General features: G+C 37.8%; 1 long non-coding RNA gene across 2 annotated transcripts in view; it reads right to left on the bottom strand.

Moving 5' to 3' along the window:
- Positions 1-7854: 7854 nt before the first annotated feature.
- LOC107316320 overlaps positions 7855-8130 on the bottom strand; it is a 7939-nt gene continuing 7663 nt past the window's right edge. Inside the window, exon 3 of one of the 2 annotated variants that reach the window (XR_001556288.2) lies at positions 7855-7965. This is a non-coding gene — a long non-coding RNA (uncharacterized LOC107316320). The remainder of the gene's footprint in view (positions 7966-8130) is intronic. The other variant, XR_004307870.1, reaches the window with a different exon arrangement.

The raw sequence follows: 8130 nt of genomic DNA, 5'->3' as shown, positions 1-8130 counted from the left end.
CTCCTACTCCCCCTTTCCCAGCAGCTGGAACAACTGCAGACCTCTCTGGATTTAGGAGTGGGGGAGGATGCTCCAGTGCTTTGTGACGGTGTGTTTCAGTGTGCTGGAGAGATGGAGGGAAGAAAGAAGGGGTCACCGGCCTGAGCGGTGCTGTAGTAAATGTGTTTTGATATGTTTCTTAGAGATAACTGTTGCATTGGCTGTGTGGTGTGTGACCTATTGATTATGCAGCAGCAGTGGGAACTTCATACACATTATCAGGAAGAAGTGTGTGAACTCAGCCTAAGGAAGAAGGTTGTACAGGGAAGAAATTGATATTTTACAAGTGTTGATCTGAGAAGATACAGATTGTTTTAATGTATTTGTCTATCTGAATATTCAGATAAACAAACATTTTATTGACTGAGTTGATGGATTTGAGAGTAACATTTCATGTTTTGCTTTCTGTTCCTGAGAGTCCTAGTAAACAGGGATTATATACAGCAAGGAGGTGGGATTCCATCCCATGATAGCTGACCTAAGTAAGAATTATGAAGTGAATTATACGGGATATAACATGGAGGGAATAGAACAAAGTAATAATACTCACTTTGGAAGGCTTTAATTATCTTTAGACAGCAAAAACTCTTCTTAGAGTTTATAGCTAAAGCTGAGCAAAATCCCTTTTGCGTCATTTGACCAAAGTGGTAGGAGTAAGGAAATCAGAGCACAGAATAGCCTCTAAAAAAGGCGTTTTCTTTGCATACTGTTGCCAGCAAATGTAAAAATGACTAACAGTTAGACTAAAGAAAATGAAATATCTTGAATTTCTTTCCAGAAAAATGAATGGAATATTTTCACGTTTACATTCCCAAATCATGTATTTAAACATTGCTTCTTTCTCATAGATATCGCATTCTCTGTACTACATTGAAAGAAAAGCATATATGTTTTATGCTGAAAGTGAAACTCCAAATCATCCTCTTCCACATCAGCGACACATGCGTATTTGTATCCATAGGGTGATTAAGCTCTGCTAAATGTTAACCATTTTTTTAGTGAAGATTAAACCAGTTCCCAAACTTAATAAAAATTTTTATGTACTTCTCTAGACCGTAAATTACTTCTTCACATGAAGATGTGACTACAAAATTCATACAGACATTCTAATGCTCCCAAGGCAAATGCGACAACGGCAATGCCATAAAATGTATTCATTACTTATGTTTGGTTTGGTTATTGCTAGGAAATAGAAATGTAATGCTTGCTAACTTTCCTGCAAGTGCAAATACAGCTGTAGATGAAGACCTAATTTCTTTTTTTATTTATTTATTTTTAATTATTCTCAGTGATGAAAAACAATGTACTTAGAAAACATTCTTGGACTCATACATGGAAAAAAGGAAGTTCCTCTTTTGACACAGCTGTTCGAGTTGTCTGTATTGAACATTTCACAGTTGGATGCAGGAAGACATCATATTATGTTCTTAGTTCTTTTATAAAACTTCTTATGTTGTGTGTTTTGGACTGCATCCTTTCAAAACTTACTCAGGGATATAAATAAATAGCTCGGGTGTCCTCAGTTTGCAAGAAAGCAGCGCTCTGTGACCCCTCGAGGTGTGGCAGGAGGAAGAATTGTTCTGGTTCGTGTGAATACATCCCAAGTTGGCTCTAAATGTCAGTATCAAAAGCAAAAATGTAACGGAAATCAAAACTTCAGCTGTCATTTCACAGATCTGAAGATATTTGAGGGGAAAGGTCTCTAAGAAAGGAAGAAATTTTCCTGTTAATTTTGTCTCAGATTTTCTCACTCTTTAGCTTCTCATCTCAGCTTTTGTACTCTTTTTTTATGTTGCCTTGATTAGAGCTGACTAAAGATAACAGAGATGAAGTAAAACTAGGAGGGAAGAAACCAAAATGCCTGCCTCTGTGTCAGCATCAAATCTTTAATGAAAGCAGTTTAAAATTTGACAGTTTTCATTTTTATGAATCAATATAATATTTTGCTAGGGTTCCTTTCAAAGCATTTTAATTAGATGCCTACTTTTAAAGATAGCTTTATGTCTTCTTCAAGAGCTGTGAAAATGTTTTGACATATACCCATAAACTACAGAATGTTTGGTTTTAAAGTTGGATCTCCACCTTACTCTGAACAGCTTAATGCTATTTTCAACACTGATGCAGGTTCTAAGTTCACACAGAGTTATCTGCAATTCCATGCTGAGATTATAAAAGTTACTATCTTTTCAGAAAACCTCAAATTCTAAAAACAGGCAGCACTCTTCTGATTTCCCTATTCCCAGGTAGATGATATATAGATCAGACCCGTTTTCTCATCCTAAATTGGAGCAGAGAGTGGGTTCGTGCAGACAGTTCTTATATGCAACAGCTGAGGTGACATAGCTGAGGATCTGGGAAAAGAAGTCTATAAAAAATAGACACGGTGGCTTTGGCAACTGTCCTTGTTATCCATTTTGGAACTCTTTGAAGTACTGATTTCATCATGCTCCGCCCTGTTCTGCTATGGTTTAGCACTTGGGCCTTTTCATAGGCCATGTCTACTATAAGGCACTGCTGTATCTGTAGGGAATCAAGGGCATGCCTCCTTATTATTTCCATGGAAACTACAACAGATAAAGAGTGCACAACAACACTATTAGATAGAGCAAGTTCTCAGCTACAAAACACTATTTTTCAATGTGTCCACCACAATTAGTTATGTATTTATTGCCAGCAATAAACAAGAATTTACATGTTGCTCTTGTAAAATTCTGTGTCACTGTCCAGAACATGGTTTGTTTCTCATATCACTGTTGCCACTGTTGAAACAAACCACCCAGCTCTCACTGTGCTCACAGTGCACTCTTTGGTTTCCATCAATGAATGTCAGCAGGTTCCATTTCTTTCCACATGGAGGAATTCAGTGACACGCCTTTGCTTGATGTCAGATGTCGTTGTCAGACTGCTCCTCTGCTGTCACACAGATGCAACATGGGATGGAATATTGGTGGGAATGTTCAAGCTCTGCTGCTATGTTCAGAGCTTACATAGGAACAAAAACGTGGTAGGGAAAGATTTCAGCAGAACAGAAATGGCAGCACTCACTGCTTAATATAGAGCAATCTGGGGGAATTAGCCTGATTTTTATCAGGCCGGCCAATCTGGTGATCAGTCCCCACTGTAGCATTACGCTGCAGTTGTCACAGATCCTTTGTCCAAGGGAAACATCTTGTTCCACAGCTCTGAGCACGGTGCAGTGCCAGATTATAATTCAGTGCATGAAATCCCTTCCCCTGACTTTCAGCCCACTATCCTCTGAGAGTCCCAGGCAACTACTGAACCCCAGAGGTGGGCAAGTGTATCTGAATCTAATCTTCCCAGAAAGCACCAACACTTAAGCCAAACAAAGCCATTCTGGACTCGTAGATCATTCAATGGCATCACCTGGCCTTGTCACTGGCCTCCTTGTTTTGGTGGTCCCTCTGGTTTCAGAACAAATGGAGTCCAACACAGACATTTCCCTGATGACTCTGCAGACATTTTGAATAAACTGAGGAGTAAATTTCCTTCCACATGGATTTTTCTTCTGTTAAACACCTAGGAGTGTACTTATCTCACCAAACCTCTGATCCTTTAAAATTAAATTACCCTCCCCCGGTGAACCAGATCAAAAAAAGACCTTGTAAAGCAGAATAATCTTAGCTCGTCCTGGTTTTCCTGATTAAGCACTATTAAGATGAATGCCCTCCCCCGTGTGAATTACTTCCTTGAGGTCCTCCCTGTTCTGCTGCCCTTGAGTTATCTTTAAAAGCTGCAAAGTTAACATTTTTGTGCATTTCAGAGCTTGGAAAGAAATGTTTCAAATATAAATGGAACCCTGTAACAAAATTCATCAAAACTTTTCCCCCATAACCTTATGTAGAAATGGTAATGGGAGGCTAACAGCCAAAAGAAAATGTAACAAAAGCAAGGGGAAAAAATAGCTTTGGAGAAAAAACAAAACCAAAACACCACAAGAAAAAGATACACAATTTAAGAGTTTTCAGAGGTGATATTCTACCTTTTGTGCAACCCTATATAGAGGATTAGAATGCAGGCATTTCACACAATCTCAGTTAAATACAGGAGCATTTTCACCTTCAGGGTGCTATAGCCAGTGATAGCTAGTTGCTATTAAGATTATGTTAAACCTTCTGGATAGTAAACTCTGCCCTCACCTCCAGCTCTCCAGCTTTATCTGTGAGGATGCTGAGTCAGCCTGAACTAAGAGGCAGCTGGTGCTCACAACCAGCCCCCTAACCAGAGCTGTAGTTGTGCATGCCAGAATAAATTTAGGAGTCCTGTTTTACCATCTAATCAAACGCTGTGTCTTAATCTGCCCCAAACAGCTGCCTAGTTTGGGATCTGAGCTGCGTGCCAGCCTGCCACTTTGTGGAAGACTGATGCAGAAGGCTTTTTCCTGTTCTTATGCTGTTTATATTGAGCTGTATACTGCAGTATTTAGACCCATGTGAAAACCTACACACGAAGCACTGTTCACACTCCTGCCTTGTCTGGCATGAGCTCTTTCCATAGGCAGCAGCAACTGCTGTGACACCTCCACTCCAGTTCTTAGAGCAAGATGCTGTGCTTACACGAGTCAGCTGTCTCACACAGTTTTTAAAGATCCAGCCAACCCCCAGGTAAATCATGAAGAAAGGATTTGGTCAGCTGAGAGTCAGTGACCTGTTTAGGGACCTCATCATTTGCACTCAGAAGTAGCGTGTCTGAATTGAGAAGGAAGTTCATCAGTAGAGGAACTCAGTATATTTATGTTTTTTTATTATTATTTTGCTTTGAATCTAACCAGACTTGCATTAGGATTTAACTTTTGAAGTTATTAATATAGGATGGAACTTCTGACTTGGAATTCCTCTGTGATTGCTGTACATCATTCCTATTATTAGGAAAAGTCCAGAATTGAACTACTGTTTCTACTTTGCTTTCTTCTATGGGGCAGTTAAACTGAAGAAGTCTAATTTCAGGCATGTTTTGTGCCTGAAAAAATGCCCTAAAATCTAACAGCAGAAAAATCCAGAATATCTTCAAGCTCGCTTTAATGGATAAACTGTGCAAAGTCCTATCGCCAACATCCATGAAAAAACAAAGGAAATGACTCATATTTTTTATATAGTCTTTCATGAAAGTGCGTAACAACATTGGAAGTTATCCCATGAGTAGGAAGACCTGTGGGTGTAGCTGTATGTTTTTATGAACAATATTAAATACAAGACTTATCATTAAGGAGTGGTTTGGTATTTTTCTCTGTAAGCAGAACTTAAGGAATAAGCATTAGATCTGTTATTCTTACTGTTTATACAGAAATATTCATTTAGATATGGATAAAACTAAAATACAATATAATCCAGTGAGTGCTTGAAAGCGAGCCTCCCTTTTGATACATGACGATGTATTAAATCGGGCTACATTTTTAGTAATTAAAGTAATATATTTGTGAGAAACTGTAACATTTGGAATAGCACAAAAGTATTTCTGAAAGTATAGAAAGCTGCCTCAGATTTGTGGGATCATATTTGATTCTGAAAGTTTAGCAGGAAGCTGATAGATGCAATTCAGTTTAGTTTTACTTGATGTGGTGCTTGGGGTACCTCTGTGATGTATCTGTGGGCTTAGCTACAGTAACAGAGAAAGAAGCTGAAGACAAAAGAGCAGTAAGTCTGCAACTGTTCCTCAGAGTCTCCATTCTTTTTCAGTGTGTATCATATTTTTATTTCTGAAATTATGAATAGAAGAAAATATATAATTACTAATGTGTATCAGATGTTAGAGGGACAGGTTTTTCAATGCTGTGAACAACAATAATAGATGAAACTATAATTACAACATCTCTATAATGAAGATCCTGATGATACAATTCCAGTGTTAACTCAGTTGGAATTTTATCAGTAAAACCGCTGCAAAATCTAAAATTAAAGTGTAGGTTTCCAAAAGACATTAAAAACAGTAATTATGCTGAGTTGCACAGGTAGTTACAAAATGTCATTAGTCCAGATCTTTTGACCTCCACATCATAAACCGCAGCATCATTTCATTGTCTTCCTCACACCTAAGGCATAACAAACAGAATGTTACTTAATGCTCCTGAAATTAAATGCTTTCTAGTGACATATGAATGAAAAACTTCATTGTTGTCTGATGTAACTGAAAAAAATCCTCCCCACAAAATTAAGATTTCTTCTAGCCTTTTCTCTGATTGGCAGATTTTCCTCTAAGAATATTGTTAACAGATTGAGAGCCCAAAGTACAAAGCTCATCTTTGCAAGTTTTTCCCTAAGTTGTCAGTAGCAACTAAATATTATTGTGGCTTCAACTTGGAAATAATGAGGATCTGCAAGTGCATTAGACTAGTACTTGCTGTCTTCTCCCAACAGTGGGGTTTTTGTTTTACTCCATTTAAAACAAAGAATATAGTTAGGGAACAACTTGCTGAACAGGAAGAGCTACTAAAGGACTCTCAAGGAACAAATATCTCCCTCTTTATTCACATTAGGCTGAGGTGCTTTCAAATTAGAGGTAGCATTTGCAACACATCTTAACAATACCCAGAATATCCTAGACAGTAAGTAAACAAATGTATGTAATACACACAGTAATATGCCATGGTATCAATATTTGTTGGAAATATCCTCAATTTTTGGTTAGGATGCTATCTGTGATCAAGCAGCTTTGATTGGCAATTGCAATGGCAGGTCCCCTGCAAGCAGAACACCACCTAAGGACATGATGTTACAGTTTTGATACCTTGTCTCCCCTATGTTTTCCCCTCTGGTTAGGTATTGCCGTTTACAATTTTACCCAAGGTTTGCGTTTGTTAGTTACATTCTGAAATTTGTTAATTCATGTGCTATCTTGTGCCAATCAGTTGCTATTCTGCTGTTTGTTTCCAAGATGTCTTGGTACTCTTATCATATTGGTATGTTGATTCCTTTCAAGGCTTCTTCCATTCTGTCCCAGAGGCCTTTGCTAAACAAAGAAGTGATTTCAGTCCTCCCAGGTATCTCTTTAGGCACATCCTTAGGTATGTCACAACTTGTATATTTTTACAATGTGTACAACAAAACAGTTGAACATACATTGTTGCTAGTTTATACAGGTATATTGTTAATTCTTTTAACTTCTCCTCTTTGGATCCTTTATTACTCAGGTTTTGTTTGTCCAGTACCAAAAATCAGTAGTTTTATTTCAGACAGCTGGACAGACAAGAGCTGCAGACTTTGTACATGACTCCTACCTAATAACTAGAGATTGCTTCATTTATAGAATGAGACCTTGAATTAAAATATTCTTATCTTGTTCCAAATGCAGAAACAACATTTGATTCCCACATATTGAAGGTTATTTTCTTACACTGTTTTTGAGAGAAAGCTCTAATCCAGTAACTTGTGGCTTAAATGCAGCTATAATCATTTCGCAAGATTTTTAAGGAATAGTTTACCAAATGAAATGTGACTCTAAATCCAAGTTACATTAAGGTGCTCTGGTTTAACTCAAGCCTTAATTCTGTGAGCTCTAATTACTTGAACAGACCTGAGCCTGTGACTTGAAAAGAACGTGAGGACATCCCACAGAGGGAAGTGGCCAATAAACTAAACAAATGGAAGTTCAAACTTCTAATGAAGTGCCAATGGTAGGGCAGCAAGTCGCCTCACTATCAGGATAAACCCATTGCTCACAGCATAAAGCCAACTGCACCAGCAGTCTTTCAAGCCTGGAGACCCATGCTCTCTGCTGCATATGTCACAGTCTTAGGGTAAAACGTCAGTCCCTCTTACATGCACTGAAGGATAAATAAACTCCAAGTTTTTTTTTACTGTTTTTTTTTTATTATTATTATTATTCTTTTTTAAATTATTCTTGCATACAGTACTCATAACTATAGACACTCAACACCAGGAAATAGTATGGATACTTCTGCCAGAAACATCTCTGCAGGAGGAAAAAAAAGAAAGAATTAAAATGATAGCAGCAAGGAAGGGAAGGCTAGGCTGCATTAAATGCAACACCATTAACGTACAAACACACAAATACTCTTCGGGAGAATTTAAAAAACCCTGATAATTTTGTTTAAATTCCTTTATTCAAATGAAGATG

The sequence above is a fragment of the Coturnix japonica genome, chromosome 7 (genome assembly GCF_001577835.2).
Source record: "Coturnix japonica isolate 7356 chromosome 7, Coturnix japonica 2.1, whole genome shotgun sequence".
NCBI classification, from domain to species: Eukaryota; Metazoa; Chordata; class Aves; order Galliformes; family Phasianidae; genus Coturnix; species Coturnix japonica.
Note: the sequence above shows the minus strand (reverse complement) of the source record. Positions and strands in the feature narration are given on the sequence as shown.